The 15,845-nt window shown below is 40.7% G+C and overlaps 1 protein-coding gene across 4 annotated transcripts in view; it reads right to left on the minus strand.

The window, feature by feature from the left end:
• The window catches only part of RUNX1T1 (RUNX1 partner transcriptional co-repressor 1), a 161,842-nt gene that overhangs the window by 96,099 nt on the left and 49,898 nt on the right, over positions 1-15,845 (minus strand). The gene's annotated exons all lie outside the window — the stretch shown is intronic.

The following is a 15,845-nucleotide window of genomic DNA, read 5'->3' on the forward strand; positions in this document are numbered from 1 at the left end:
CTTTCTCCAGTCTTTTATAATACATGGCCAAAAGCAAGTGCAAGTAATATTTATTATTATTAGACTGTCTAATAACAATACATTATAATGAAATATACAAGGTTTTTATTCAATGCATTTGATGTGTTACATTTTTTTTCCTGTTCGTTCTTTGCAGGGCAATCCAGACACACCCGAATCCGAACTAGGGGTTCACTCTAAAGCAAATCTGATTCTATATAATCATCTCTAATAGAGGCTTCAAAGGATGTCACCAAACTTTTAAAGGAACAGCCATCACAAATAAATCCTTGAATAAAAAGTTTTACTACAGAGGACAACTCAACAATAATTTACTTTTTTATTATTTTAGTAGAAAAATCACCGTTGTGATTAACAGTGGCAACAAGCCATGGCATTACCATAAATCCTGCATGCTGGATACAGACCTGTATCTATTACAGTCCATTTCCACTCCATTAAAGGTTAAGTTTTATGTAGATGTATAAAACATACTCCTTGTCATAAAAGAAGGAATTCGGGTGACATAACTCTCTCCGTACCAGGTATGAGTTGTCCTACGAGCTCTGGATTGTATTTCACGTCAGCTCCAAATGTGGTTTTACTCTCGAAGCACAGGGCCATTGTGGTAACACTTTTATACCTTGTCCAGACATTTCTTCAGCTCTAGGAGCTTAATTCCAGCTCACTGGAGGTCTTACTTTATTGGGCATGGGAAAATCTTGGAAAAGCAGAGTTGACCCTTGGATTCCCGTAACACCTTGCCTGGTTCCTCATTTATCCACTTTGTCTACCTAGAGTCTAGTAATGTATTATATAGGTTGAAGTAATTTTTCAGTCTTAGGGCAAATTGAAGTCAAACCATCTACAACATGAACTTGTGTTAATTTTATAGTGGAAATCTGTCAGATCTTGAATTATTCATCACGCTATGAATAACATTGCTACTGGCTATAAATAAACCTGGAGCCAAGAGTCAGTGATGATACGTGGTGTTAAGTGCCAATTATGCGTCATTACTCCTTTATAATGCGTTCATATGACAATGTAAACTGAAATTCTACTATTACTGTACACCGATGGGCCGGAAACCATGTGCAATGAGGTCGAGAGTCCCAATTTGCTCATAAACCACTTATATAGTATGGTCTAGGTAACATGAAGAAACATATAGACAATATAATAGGACCACTCTAGGTAAAAACATCATTTTATTTTTTTTACACATTTGCCATTTGGTTCTTCTGATGTCTAGACCAGTGATGGCTAACCTTGACACTCCAGCTGTTGCAAAACTACAATTCCCATCATGCCTAAACAACCAAATATATGGCTTTAGCTGGCCCAGGTATGATGGGAATCGTAGAATATTAACTTTCTTATCTTAAGTATATGTAACCAATTTTTTTTTTAACTCTTTTGGGTGTTTTTTGGTTATATTTTCGAGCGTTTTTTGGGCAAGAGCAAAGGTTTTAGGCCACAAAATGGCTACTTTTATAGGAAAACAGTTTGGGGCCAGATATGTGTCATATGCCCCAAAATATGTTCCAAAATATTGGCCAAATAAAGTCAGTGTGCACAAAGATCTTTTCTTCAATTGAATTCAGTATTCAATATGTCTATTTTCTGGGGAGTGTTGCCTCATGTAGGGCCGTGACCTTACAGGAACCAGCAGGGGACAATGAGCTGCGGCTGACTGGGCGCTGGGACCGGTACGTTTAAGTTGATTAATATGTTCCTACCACCTCCTACCCGCTCTATTTTTAATTATATTTTACTGAGACTTGCTCCTTTTATGTCTGTGGTTGTCCGTGTACCTCAAACAGAAGTCTATACAAGCCAAGAGCTGGCGTATATTTAGAGTACAGTTCACGCCAATCCATACCATTGATATGCGGGAAGCCATGCCCTTTAAGGCCTAAATGGTTTGTAACAAAGTAGCACAGGCAGCGCAAACATTTAAAAGGTATAACATTTTTGTGTTAAAAAATGTAGTACTTTTTAAGCCAGAACATTAGAGTACACGGTTTTGTAAATTTCTCCCATAGCCTTTATACTAATGGCATTGGTCAAGTCAACTGGGGAGATTTATATTTACGGGAAAATACAAGAATGAGACTGAAAAACACAAAGACTTTTTGTAGCCATCACACAGGGGTTTTATGTGCGTGCACTTACATATGTTCAAGTGGTCCCTTCTCTCCCAACAATACCCTACTTGTGTCTGCTTTACATTTTGCCTTTAACGCTAAGCGATAGACCACTGTACCGCAATAACTCATCCAAAAATATGTCATAAACAATCTGTAACTTTTAAAGACGACCGTAAAAAGATTAAAAAAAGAAGAAAAAAAATACTAAAAAAGATTCAACATGTTGCATTGCTATGGAAATTGTGAGAAACATACATTCCCAAAGAAATATTACTTTTTCTCAATGGTATGAAGTAATGAGCTACACATGTGAAAAGCCAAGTCCATGCAGTAGTTGGGGCTGCAACTAATATAAAATACAGAGTGAACCCTGCCTTATAAAGGATTCTTGTTACAGCAATATAATGTGAAAGCCAGATGTAGACAGACAGCCTTAATCACAGATGGGAATGTAATCACTGGAACACAAAACTTTTTTTTTTATCAATCTTAAACCATATGCAAAATGTATTTTTTTTCTCTCTCGCAAGAATGCAATAATAATTCGAGAGAGGTTTCTGTTTAATTACCGTCTACTTTTGTATCTTGTAGTCCTTTCATCTCCCCCCAGAAATGCCACTGCCACCGCCGCTCTCGTCTCTGCTAAAAGTTGGACAGACCTCAACAGCAGTAGGGAAATTTTTAAGGTTTGGTCGATATGACTGATGGACATGATCCACAAGCCCACATTCTCCTGGCTCATGGCCACCATTTGGTCTTCACTGGTAATGTACTTAAGAAGTTGAAACTTAACAGGGGTTCAGATATCATTTCTGGAAACCATTGATATTTAGTTATAGCGAAGTGTTCCCATATGATCTGACTTGTACAAATTGTAGGTCTGGATAAGCCAAATATGAAGTTTGTGCCATGGCGCAAAAAAAGCTATGTATAGACCTAACTTTTTGGTTTGCCCAAAGTCCCTATTAGGCCCGGCCAGTTGCTAGGGACGCAGTGGCGCTTTCATTTGATGTAGCCGCGGCCGGGGTTTCACGACCCCCATCAGCATAAGGTTTTGGTAATTTCAATTAACTGACAGGCAGGTGGCACAACCAGTCAGCTGTCAGAACACTCCTTGGGTTAGGTCTCTAGGCCTCATAAATATCCTCCACATGCCCCTGTTGCTTGCCTGCGATAGAGCCTCATACCCTGAGTTGCCTCTTGACCCAGCGTTTGTTCCTGCATTGTTCTACTGGCATTTTGACTTCTGACTTCTCTTTTGGATAAGTTTTTGTGCTGCATTGCCCATTTGTTATTGACCCAGACCCTTGATCCTGTTTCATTGTGTTTTTGTCTGTCTTGTCTTTGTTCAGCTTTCACTTATACAGGTGAGGGACTGTCAACCAGTTGTCCGCTGCCACCTAGGGCAGTTGAGGCAATTGGGCAGGGACATTGGAGTGGGTGCTACCATCAGGGCAGCACCTGCCCTTTGTCGTCCAGTTCCCTACTCTGACATTAGCATGGAAAGGGTTACACAATCGATCCAGTGACCGGGCCTTTGTTGCTGTCAATTGTCCACCACACACCCACTATTACACAAGCAGGTGTGAGACCAATAGAGTGATTTTTGATGGGTCAAAGTGATTCAGTCAACAAAAAGCTCATTCAGTGGCTGATCACTTACTCTATTATATAGGGCAATATCGGCTTGTTTGGCGGTTATTAGGGCTCTCAGGAATCTTACCAAGACTGCTGTATATATCCATTCATTTAGGGCTATAAGAGTTAAGCTCATCCGATAACCCCTTTTTATATGTCCGATTGGCATCCCTCTCTATTAGCTAAAGCTAAAAGCCATATGTAGCGCAATTCTAAAATCTGATGGATAGTAATTGACTTCAGTAGATGATCTCCAGAGGCATTTCTTGGATGTCATGAGCCCCATTAGATAGGCTGTAGAGAGACCCAAAATATAGGTCAGGGTTGTTAAAACTGGCCAATCCTAGTATAATATTAGTATAGAAAAGAATTATATAATAGAGAGCATCTGTCATATAAAGTACCGGCTTCCGGCTTTTATAAGCATTAAATGTTATTGAATTTCATATAGACTTTACAGAATCATGTGAATGCAAACAGAAAATTGCTTTCAAATGCATCAAGACATACGTGCACATAGACAGAAGACACTAGAGTTCAGCAGCTGCATGGCGGGCTCCCGAGAGGGAAGGCCAGGTGAAGCCTATGACGTGCAGGTGGCTTTCATTGTTGCTTTGGTGATTAACATCTTCCCTGACACACAAACATCTGAGTTTTTTTGGCCCGAAATACATGTTACATGGAAACGATGCTGATTTAGGACGTGTGTGCTGTGTCTTAATACTGAGATGTTACTAGTTTCTTGGGATTTCTTCAGAGGAAGAGCTTGAGTCTTCTGGGATCCAAAGCAATATCTAAAGGAGGACCCCAGCAGCTATGTGTCTGGATGTTGTATCTTTGACTTCTTGTACACCTGGTTATGGTCACCAACAGTTCATACTAATAGACACAGTTAACTATAATATACATCAACCACAGGTCCTTGTTTTGGGAGGGGGTACCGATTCTCCTTGCTGAGACCAGCAGTTGGTTTATGGAGGCTTATAGGCCGTGCACTGCTCCCTGGGAAAAATATATGCAAATGATCACTCCTTCACAAGGAAGAGCATTCTCTCTCTAGCACCACCTTCTGGCAGTAGCTTCCCTGTAGGTTTCTATCTGGACAGATGTGCAGTTTATTAGGTAAAATGACCTACATTAATGCACATTCTTATCTTTTATAGATTTGATTACTTTCTGGTTTCCTCTCTAAACTGTGACCCTGCGTCATGCAACAGAGCCATGCCTTCCCACAATCCTCTCTGCATCGACAGCATAGCGTAACAAGTAATACACATCAACGCTTGACTGTCTCAGTAGATGCCCTAAGGTGGTCATACCCAAGGGCAACAGGGCAAAACACCCTAGTCATATTTTTCAAGGCTCTAGGTGGCCATACATCATCAATAACTGATGGCCAAATGAACTATCCTTCAGTTGCCAGTTACCTATTTTGTCCACGGCTCATCCTTCCGAAACAAAGGAACATTCAGCACGCCCAAGCAATCCTGTGTTCTACTGGGAAGGGAGGGGTAAGCTGCAGCCAGAGCTTATCTCTCCCAGAACAAAGGGGTCTGGCAGTGATTTTTCCATCACCCCAAATCTCCATCAACATCATCTATCGCTGGTCGTTCGAGACAACTCCATACATCTTATATCAACAGCTGAACCCACCACGAGCTGTGGGTGTAGCTGACCAAAGAATAAGGTTTGTAGGGACCTTAACACTGAAAAAGTAGGCACCTATAGATGGCACTATAGAGACCACTTTCTTCCCTCTGGGGGGGAGGGAATCTGCATCATCACATCCCCAGTCAGTGACCCAGGGTAAATAGCAGCGCCAACATGGAGATTATCTGAGGACAATGATGCACAAGCATCTACAAGATTTCTAAATTACGCAACCAGTCTAAAATGTAAGATGATCCAATAAACAAAGGATTCTATAGTATTGGTTATACCGAGCAGTGTCATAGGCTCTTTCACAGAAGTCTGGTGTATATACGATACCTCCCCAAGGAATTGGGGTCATTTCAGCCATACTGAGTAAGTAGCCAACTATGTACAAGTAACACATTTGCACATCTGGAAGTATGTTACTATGTAACTGGAAAATATAAAGGGAAGCTCCATTTCCCCATATAAATTCTAAAAATGGATATTTATGGTGCAGCTATGAGTGGAAAGCCTAAATCAGTATCCTTCTTCAATTGCCAAGACTACTGTAGAGGCATCTGGATAGAGAAACTACTAACAATTTAGAGATGTTACCAACCATAAAAAGACCTTGGTAAATAGAAAGTGGCCACCACATGACTAGGTTCTAAGGGGTTTGAGGGGCACCAATGGCAAACCTGGGAGACACAGGCATTGTTTGATACTATTTACCCAATGTATCTGTGTCCAGTTGTTCCATGGTTTTAGCCCATTTTCATTCTTCAATTTAGATGAAATACATAAATTAAAAAAACATATAGTTGCTTTCTTTTCTAAAAACAGCGCCTTTGTCTTCAGGTTGTGGGTGGTGTTACAGCCCGGCACTATTTACTTCAATGGAACTGAATTACAATACCACATGCAAACTGGAGACAACTGAAAGAAAGCAGCTATGTTTTTCTCCACCTAGAAAACCCCTTCAAAAGGGCTATCCCAAGATTAAAACGTATCAGTTATTCACATTAGAGGTGATGATAAGTATATGATCCGCAGGGAGTCTGTCTGACAGGACTCCCATGGTGAATCAATGGAGAAACAATGCATATACCCAAGTGTCGCTCCATTCACATGGTGGGGTGAAGTTCTTGTGATGAATAAGGGATCTATCAGTCGGAACCCCATAGTGATTGATGTTATCCTGAGAATGATGAAAAGTTTAATGTTAGGATAAAATAAAAAATAAAAAATAAAACATTATTCACATGTTAAATCTCCCACCACTCCACCATTCATAAGTAGTTTCCCAGGAGTCTTTGCTTATTGCCAATAGTGGTAACATGCCATACATCCACATGATCATCGGTGACAATAACTTGTCTCAGCAGTGATCCAGTCAGTGCTGAGTTCAATGATTGTCGGCAATGATCATGTGACTGTATAGCATGCCATCGTTTCATGAAAATAAACAAAGACTAGTGTTGAGTGGACCTGTCAAACTGTTTGGGTTTGGCAACAATCTCCAAACCGGAACATTCGGCATTTGATTCCAAGTTGGATTTTGCTCTTGCTGCCAGGAAGACATGGATACAGCCTTTGGCTTTTTCCATGTTTTCCAGGACTCCCTAGTTTTTTTGTAAGTGTTGGACAGACCTGTCAAACTGTTCCAGTGAAACAAACCCGAATGCTCATCATTTGATACCCTATGGCTGCACAAGTTGGATGCCGCCCTAGGGAGTCCTGGAAAACAAGGATAAAGCCATAGGCTGTATCCATGTCTTCCTGGCAACCTTAGGGCCCCGTCCAACTTCTGCAGCCACGGGGAACCTAGACTAATGGAGACCACCGGAGCATCAGACCTAGAACGGCAGGGGGATTTGATAGAAGTGAAAGGGAAACTTAGAGTAAAAACTATCTAGACTGATCTAAACTAATCTAGACTATCCATATGTATAGAATACATATGTCCATAATATTACGACCTCTCTTCTACACAGAATTTTCCATTCCTACCTAAGCAGCGAATGGGTCAATGCTATATACAGGTCTACGTTCCGCTCGTTCAGTAGAAATGACACACTCTCCGATCCGAGGCCCATCTTTCTGAATGGCTGTCTCTTTAATGGGAGTCATCCATTAGCCCTTGCAGCGTGCTGCGTACGCGCTTTATTCCGATTATCTTACATCCTGTCTGCTTTATCATCTACTTTAACTATCAGCAAATGCATGGCGGTTGTTAAAAATAAACGCTTTACAAAATTCCAATGCAAGGCAAACGTAATGGCATTCACCATTAATGCTTAATAACTAACTCTAATAATCTGTCTACCATAACCAGAAATCAGGATGAATAAATGATGAGCTCTCCTCTTCAGATGCCGGAGTGATATATGTATTTAATTTATGCTACTGTACGCTAAAGACAATGTGGTATCATTAAATACGGAGAAATCTCTCAACGCTAAAGTCGTCCCGGGAAGAACGGTGAAAAACACCATGAAAAGCTTTTGTTTTGTGTTCATCTTCTTTTTCATCTAATTTAATCTGCAATAGACTGTCCCTAGAGGACATGGGAAGAGAGAACCAATTATATCCAGAGGCTGGTTTCTCCAAAATGAAGGCATCTGTTCTATGCCAATGACTTCCACATGGAAGAAAAACAGAACTTTGAAGGCATCTGTGTTCATGGTTGAAGCTCACAGATCTTAGGGTGCATTGTAATTGCCCAGCTGCAAATATGATTTAGTCCATGTTCTCTCAGCTGATCCCACAACCGAGCGCAAATAGATGATGTGACTTCAAAAAGCCGCACAGACCTGTGAAAGAATGGCTTTGGAACAAATGGAGGTTTTTCAAGGCTTCGCTAGCGTGGTCGGACCTTCAGAGCATTGATGAGAAGCTGCGGCGTATAATGATTCTCGGCTCCTGTTTTGCACATAGTGTGCAGTGCAAAATAATAGACTCTAACACATGGTATTATAAAGGGACTGTAACCATTGTCCTATTCCATGTAAACACAATACAGAATATACAAAGGCATTGTTTGGAGTGACCGGGAAAGTCACATTCTAGTAATGGGACTAGTGCTGAGGAAAAATGGTGCTAAGTTACCCATAGACTATAGCTCTGACTACTTAAAGGGGTTTTATATATATATATATATATATATATATATATATATATATATATATATAAAAGTGATTCTGGAAATATCTATTAAACTCACTTTGTCCTATGAATTCACAGAGGAAAATAATTAATGTTTTTTCAGAACTTTTTTGTAATTGGTAAACTATCACTCTGATCTGATCAGTTGATCGCCACAGTGCCTGCATATTGGACACACAGTGCCATACTGTCTGTTTTGTGATAATGCTTGGTATTGCATCTCCAATAGAAATCTGTGATTAGGTAATTTATAACACTGTTATAACACTGTACACTTAGACTGGGAACCCACTGCGTTAAAAAAAAGGATTAAAAAATGGATTAAAACGGATGTATTTGTGTGTTTTAGTTGTGATCTGTTTTTCCATTGACTTACATTATTAAAAAAAATCCAAAAATAGATCAATACACATCTGTTTTTTTTAGCATACACAAAAACGTGGTCGAAACAAATGCATCCGTTTTTTAGTCCATTTTTTTTGTTGTTGTTGCATAAAACAGAGGGTAAAAACAGCCTAAGGCTAAGCTCACACAACGTATATTTTCGTAAAATAACGGCCGGTGTACAATGGTTGTAATTATTACGAAAATGTGCGTTACCTTTCCTTCTATGGGATCCCTAGCGGTGCCGCGAACAACCCAGTGACCGTAGAAAACCCTGTCAGTGCACACTATGGAGTGAGCGGCTCCGGCCGCTCGGTCTATAGTGTGCAGTGGAGAGTTCTGATGCAGGTGCGCAAGGATGCGCCCGCATTAGAACTCTGCGGCCATAAAGATCATCTGGCCGGTACTGCAGTACCCTCCGGCATGATCTTTTCAGAGACCGGCCGTTTCTTGACCTGGCCGGGTCACGGAACAGCCGGTCTCTTACAACGTGTGAACATAGCCTAAGGATTAATGGACCTTTTGGGTCCCCTCACATTCTACATCTCTTATAGTTCCCCCCCCCCTACCAGAGGGGGCAATGAAAGCAAGTTAGCATAATACAGTAAGCACAGAAAAGTAAAGTACAGAAATACCTAAACTATACCTCCCAAGCGTTACTCTTTTAAAGTGATAGTGCCTACTTTTCGATTCTTTATTGCCCTTGAAAGTGTCTGGTTCCTAACCACATATTAGACACCATCTTCAGTCACCCAAAAAGTTAGGTTCCCTAAACATAGCCTCACAATCTGGGGAGAACACACAAGCCAGATGACCCCTCCACTTTGCAATAACTGGCTCTACTTCCTAGGCTTCCAAGTCATGGCTGACATTTCTACTACAGTTCCTCGTGATGGTTTATGCTGGGAAAGTCCAGTAGGCATCTGCCCCGGGGCACGACCTACCACAATGTATATGTTTACTAAATAACTTCCTCTTTTGTGCACCTTTTATCTGATCGAGGACCCACCTTAAGCAACCAAAGTCCTTAAACTAAAGGCAATTATTAATTCTAATGACTGGAACCTATAATTATCACACTTCACAACTTCCTGACTGTAGTTACAGGCAACCTAGATTTAAGTATTCGTCTATCTTTGAAGATAGGAGATTCTTTTTCTCTTTTTGTATACAAGAGCCCTCACCTAAGTGGTGCTTGACTTTTATCTTTGATGTTCTTTGAGTCCTGGATTGCCCCATCGCCAGGCATAACACAATGGGATAGATTTTCTATTGCACATGATCTAGATTGTTGGTGCACATTACATAGAGTATATGCCTTGTACCACATTTAGTATGAAAAATTTGCCAAATTTTAGTGTAAGCCAACTAATATTGGTGTAAACTTAGACTAGACAAACCAAAGGTACACCAGAATTTTAGGCCACATACTAAGCTATGGTAGATTTTTAGGCTTTCACACAGTAAAAATTGTTTTGATTTGTTTTTTCTTAAAAAATCTGTTAAAAATTAGTAGATTTCTTTAAATAAATTTTGCTTAATCAGTAATTTTCTTAATCAATAATGTAATAATATAATAAATTTGCAGTTAGTGCATACAGGAGGGAAAAAATATTATTTCAACGTCCGTTGAATTAATTTTTACTTTAAAAGAACTTTGAGGCAAAAAAACCCCAGATTGTTTTATGATTTAGATTTAAAAAAAGGTTTTTATCAGCTATTTAAAAGATGAAAAAAAAAAAAAAAAACTGTGTGTGAACATGGCCTTAGCCTTGAAATGCGTAGGTGTCCATACACTAACGTAGTTTGAAGAAATATTTTTTAATTTCTTTTTTTTTTTTAATAAAGACCTCTGAATCTTTTTTTTCTCCTACTTTTAAATTAAGTTAGAAGTTTAAACTAGGGATGGTCCGAACCGAGTTTGGTTCGGGTTCGTACAAACCCGAACTCTCGGGAATGATTCCCGCTGTCTGCCCACTCCATGGAGAGGGTGGATACAGCGGGAGAACCACCTGGAAAACTGAAATACAGCCATAGCCATAGGCTGTATCCCAGTTTTCCAGGCGGTCCTCCCGCTGTATCCACCCGCTGCACGGAGCGGGCAGACAGCGGGAATCTGATGCCGAGCGTTCGGGTTCATACGAACCCGAACCTCGGCAGTTTCGGACCATCCCTAGTTTAAACTAAGATTTCTACACTATTAGTTATTCCTTAGCAACAAGGGCTGCAGACATTAGGTGACAACCAAGGAGCTACTGAATCCTGTTTAGACCCAGGTAATCACTCAGAAATAGGGACCTCAATAGATCATAAGAACAGATGATTCTTGCCTGATCGAATCCGATTGTTCTACATTTGAATGCCGTTGGCTGAAGGAGTTGGATGCGGCCCTACGGAGTCTGGGGAAATGTGGATACAGCCATAGGATATGGCTATGACCTATGACTGTGTCCATGTTTTCCAGGACCTCCAAGGGCTGTTTAAATTGCACTCAAGAGAATAAAGTTGAGTATCACTTTTTTTTTTTTTTAACATAGGGGCCAAGGAAGATGGGAGACACTAGGAAAGTATCTACATTTCATTATAGTTCATATCAATACGTAGTATTACTCCTCCAGACTAGGGAATAGTAAGAAAAGAGTAGAACCCTAATAAGTGTCATAGTAACAAAGCCAGAGACGTCGCTTTGACAAAGTACATAGATGAAGAAGGAACATTCACAATGGTGAACGCATTATCGGCACCTTGGATAATGAAGCTTAACAGTTCGGAGTTTCTCTTTAACAATGTTATCTGATAGCAGTCGGAGAAAACGTATAAGGTTGAAAGCCGGGAAGATATTAAATGTTGTTACAAAACAACAAAGACGTGATTTTTCTCCACTCAACAAAATGTCCCGGAGGTGCTTTGACAGTCATTACATCTGCTTTTGTGAAACATGTTGTTAGTTTATATGCGCGGGGTTGTTAGAGGGCAGTAATAGTAATTCTATAGCTATATTTGGGAATTCGAAGCTCCATTCACATAAAATATCAGTTAGCGTCGGGAAGTTACACAAAGAACGAATGCCCTACGTGCCATATAAAATATGTGAAATATGCTATTTGATTTATTGCTTGCATTTCTGCAGACGCTAATGGTATCTGAAGTAAACCATTCAACCCGGCGTATCTAGCGCATTCTAATTGCAGAACACCATTTTTATCCACCAAAGATAAGTGATAAGAGCCAAAAATTCACATTAGGCAAAGGAATTTTAGAATAGAAAATTGATGTTTTTTGAAAACCACTTGCATTAACAAAAGATTACAGAGGCTCCTAAATTACAGGGTGTTTATTTTAGTGGTAGAGCTTCAATATTCAGATTCAAGCAGATGTAGCAGTTTAACAAAATAGCTCTTGAAATCCTGCACAAATTGAAAAACACAGGAAAAAAAAAACTGATTGCGCTCGTCTCTTCCCTCTTATCACTCGTCTTTTGTGAATTGACACACTTGGCCTTTGGAAAATTTACACATGGCACCTGCTGATCTGCTGCGAAACCTAACATTTAGGCGGAGAGACTGGCGGAACAACCGGTTTTCACCTCGCTGACTTAGAGTACATCTGTCGCCTACGCGTAGAAGAAGAGACAGACATATTGAGGGTGTGCGCTGGGATCCTGGTAATATCGCCATGACCAGGTGATAGATGAAACTTAAAGGAGTTGTCCAGGCTTAGAAAAACATGCCCACTTTCTTTCAGAAGTAGCACCTCCCCTGTCCTCAGTTTGGGTGTGGGGTTTTGCAGGTCAGTTCCATTGAAGTGAATGGAGGTGAATTGTAATAACACATACAACCTGAGGACATGGATTGTACTGTTTTTGCAAAAAAAAAAAAAAAGCAGCTGTCCTTTTTTTAAAATCCTGGATAACCCCTTTGAAGGGGGCAACAAAAATTCCATTCAGGCAGGGGGTTGGGGGAACCCGTCGGCATTCTCCAGCTCTTAGCTCTTCCATGTCAAGACCCGGTTGATGGATGCCCCTTCTCACCCAGTCAGTGACTGGAGCAGGACACTGCTACAGTCACTGATTTATCTGATGGGGCATCAGCTAGGTCAGGCAATTTTATCCAAGTCATGACATCATCAGAACTCGAGGGAAAATGCCTTCCGGTGGGGGTCTTGGCTTTTCTAACACAGCAATTCGGGGGCATAGGGAGAGGTAAGTACTGTAGTTATTGCTTATTATGTTCCCCTCCTGCCCCTGCCAGCTGTTAAAAGAAAAATAAGGGGAAAAAAAAGCCGTACTTCTCCTTTCTAGTTAACTATTAAGGTTGGTAGTGTTCCTGGTTGGGGAGTCTTTTCCTGGTTGTGGTTTCAAAACTGTTCATTCACGTTGGGTATGTGCCAATATGATGGGTCCAGCCCACCATCTAACATATATAGGGGTCTCTTAACTCAACATCATCAGTCAGAGGACAGAAGGGTCAGTACGTTGATTTCATCTGCCCGATCGTTTTGTTCTCTGAAAGATGGAGGAGTCTGGTGGTGGCTTTTTACTTCTCTCTGTTTAGAAAGCTTAGTGAGATGGGACTTGGCCTCCCGCAGCTTAACCTACTGTATAATTTTTATACTACTCCACTAATGTAAACTGTAACGGAAATCTACGCAAAACCAATTTTTGTTTAAGGGGTCCGAACCGCTCAACAAGTTTGCCGGATTCCGCTGCAAAGTAATTCAGGTCATGGCCAATGTAAAAAATGGAGGTTTAGGTCAATTCCAGCAATGTTGTGGATTTTGGCCTCGCCATAATTATATGAACTTCACAGGGTCTTCCCATACAAGCACTGTGCAAAATCACCCCCGGATCAGGGTGAACGATGATTTCCAAACATAGAAGCTAAGCAGCTGCTGTAGTAGGAGTAATTCTATTCATTATGATAAGACACAATGAATCACATTGTCTGTAGTGCTACATTTCAGCCAAGTTACAAAGTATATAAAGTGCAAAGGAGCCAACACCTTCTTAGAGTGTGATTCCAGCTGTTAGGTACCTGCCCGACTCTGCTGTGCCGCACTGCATTAAAGTGTGAACCCTTACCTACTGCAATCCTCCACGCACCTCTATACAATTCCTCTAACCTGAAGGCACAGATGACATACATTACAATAAGTGTCACCGCAGCCAGTCGCTCTGTAAATGGTAGCGGTTTATCATGTGCACTGAAGCAATGGAAGTCCTGAAATGTCAATATGTTCAGTTCATGGAAGAGAAATAATGGGGCTTTATTGTCTTAACCTATTGATCTCCGGCTCTCAACAAGACTATGCAATGTCTTCAGATAACGCTCCTGACATTATGCGTGCCCGTGCACGACTACAATAATTTGTATCAAGAATTCAAGATAACGTTCCGATGACCGCTGACAAAATAAATATTAAAGGGATTAAGACTGTAGGTATGTTCAAGAAAACTGATCATTTGCGGAGGGGGTCCTATTGGTTGAAGAGCCGAACTGGGAATCCAGCTCTATCTACCATTATCCTAAGAGGTTTGTCTAAACTCTAATGTCATCAATCATCTTCTTCTGGCCAGTAGACCTCTACACAATGCAACCAACAAAGAGCATGTGTGCCAATAAACTATTTGTGGGATATAGTGGCTGGATACAAAAGGAGCACTTCTATGATAGTGTGTTGTACATGGTGTATGACATATCTGCCATCGTTTCACTTCCTGTATGTAAATTAGCTCTCCTCCAGAAGATTTTCTAGTGCCATTTATTGTAGGTCCCAACCCTGTAAGTCAAAGGCCGACCAATGGAAGAGCCTCGAAACATGACTTGGGATTGACACTCCTTCTTGAGCCAATTTACATACCTCTTTCCCAGAAAGCATTGCCTGGTGTGTAAGACTCTCTAAACCAGCATGGTACTCTCCATAAGGAGAAGCATTACCTTCTTAGACTTACATCAAAGCTATTGCCCCATCCACCAACCAGTTCTTGCTCTCTATTGAAGAGAAGCAAGAACCTCTTTAAAGCTTTTTATAGAAGGATCTTCTACCTGTAGGATGAGACTCTGGTTTGGTCAATAACCCCCAATCATATAACACTGTAGCTACTAAGAAATGGCACTATAGGGCTAACTCTGTGCCTCCTGGAAAAGAGCTATTTGCATATTTTTTTTCCCAAAAAGCATTGCATGGCCTATTAAACCTCCTTCAGCAGCTGGACAATCTCCATAAGGAGAAACAATGCCTCTGGAGACTTCACTCCCAGGTCTTGCACCAGGCACAATACAATACATCTGGAGTGTTCCTTTAATTGCACACAGTTATGCAAGTGTTGCATCCTAGGATGATGAGGATATTGAATCAAAAATCCTGTGTAAAAAAAATCCTCTGTAGTTACAAACATTCAGGAAATAGAAAAATACAGAACCATTGATGAGATCAAAAGAAAAAACCTCCTGAAGCTCTATTCTTGCTCTCTATATAGAGAGTTATATATAGCCACATACATATAACCACACGTGTTGAGCTATGGAAACTGGAAGATCAGCAGATCGATCTCTAGATAAATAAATGATGGGATAAAGGAAGTGGGATCTGTCAGAAGTCGGAGCTCCAGCACAATGTGACTCACTTTCTCCAGATAATAAAGTCCCACTCCATTTGTCCTCAGAGCAGATCATACATTTCCAGTGGTCTCTGTTGTGTCGACTGACTAACTAACCCCAAATTCCTGATAAAGGCCGCGCTAATCTCACTCCTGGAAGTGCTTTCTGAGGAAAGAGGCGATGGCAGATAAAGTCAAGACATAACCTGGAGCAGCCAGTATGACACACACCATGACACACACACAGGCACATATACTATACACAAATAAAT

Source organism: Dendropsophus ebraccatus, chromosome 2 (genome assembly GCF_027789765.1).
Source record: "Dendropsophus ebraccatus isolate aDenEbr1 chromosome 2, aDenEbr1.pat, whole genome shotgun sequence".
In the NCBI taxonomy this organism is placed as follows: Eukaryota; Metazoa; Chordata; class Amphibia; order Anura; family Hylidae; genus Dendropsophus; species Dendropsophus ebraccatus.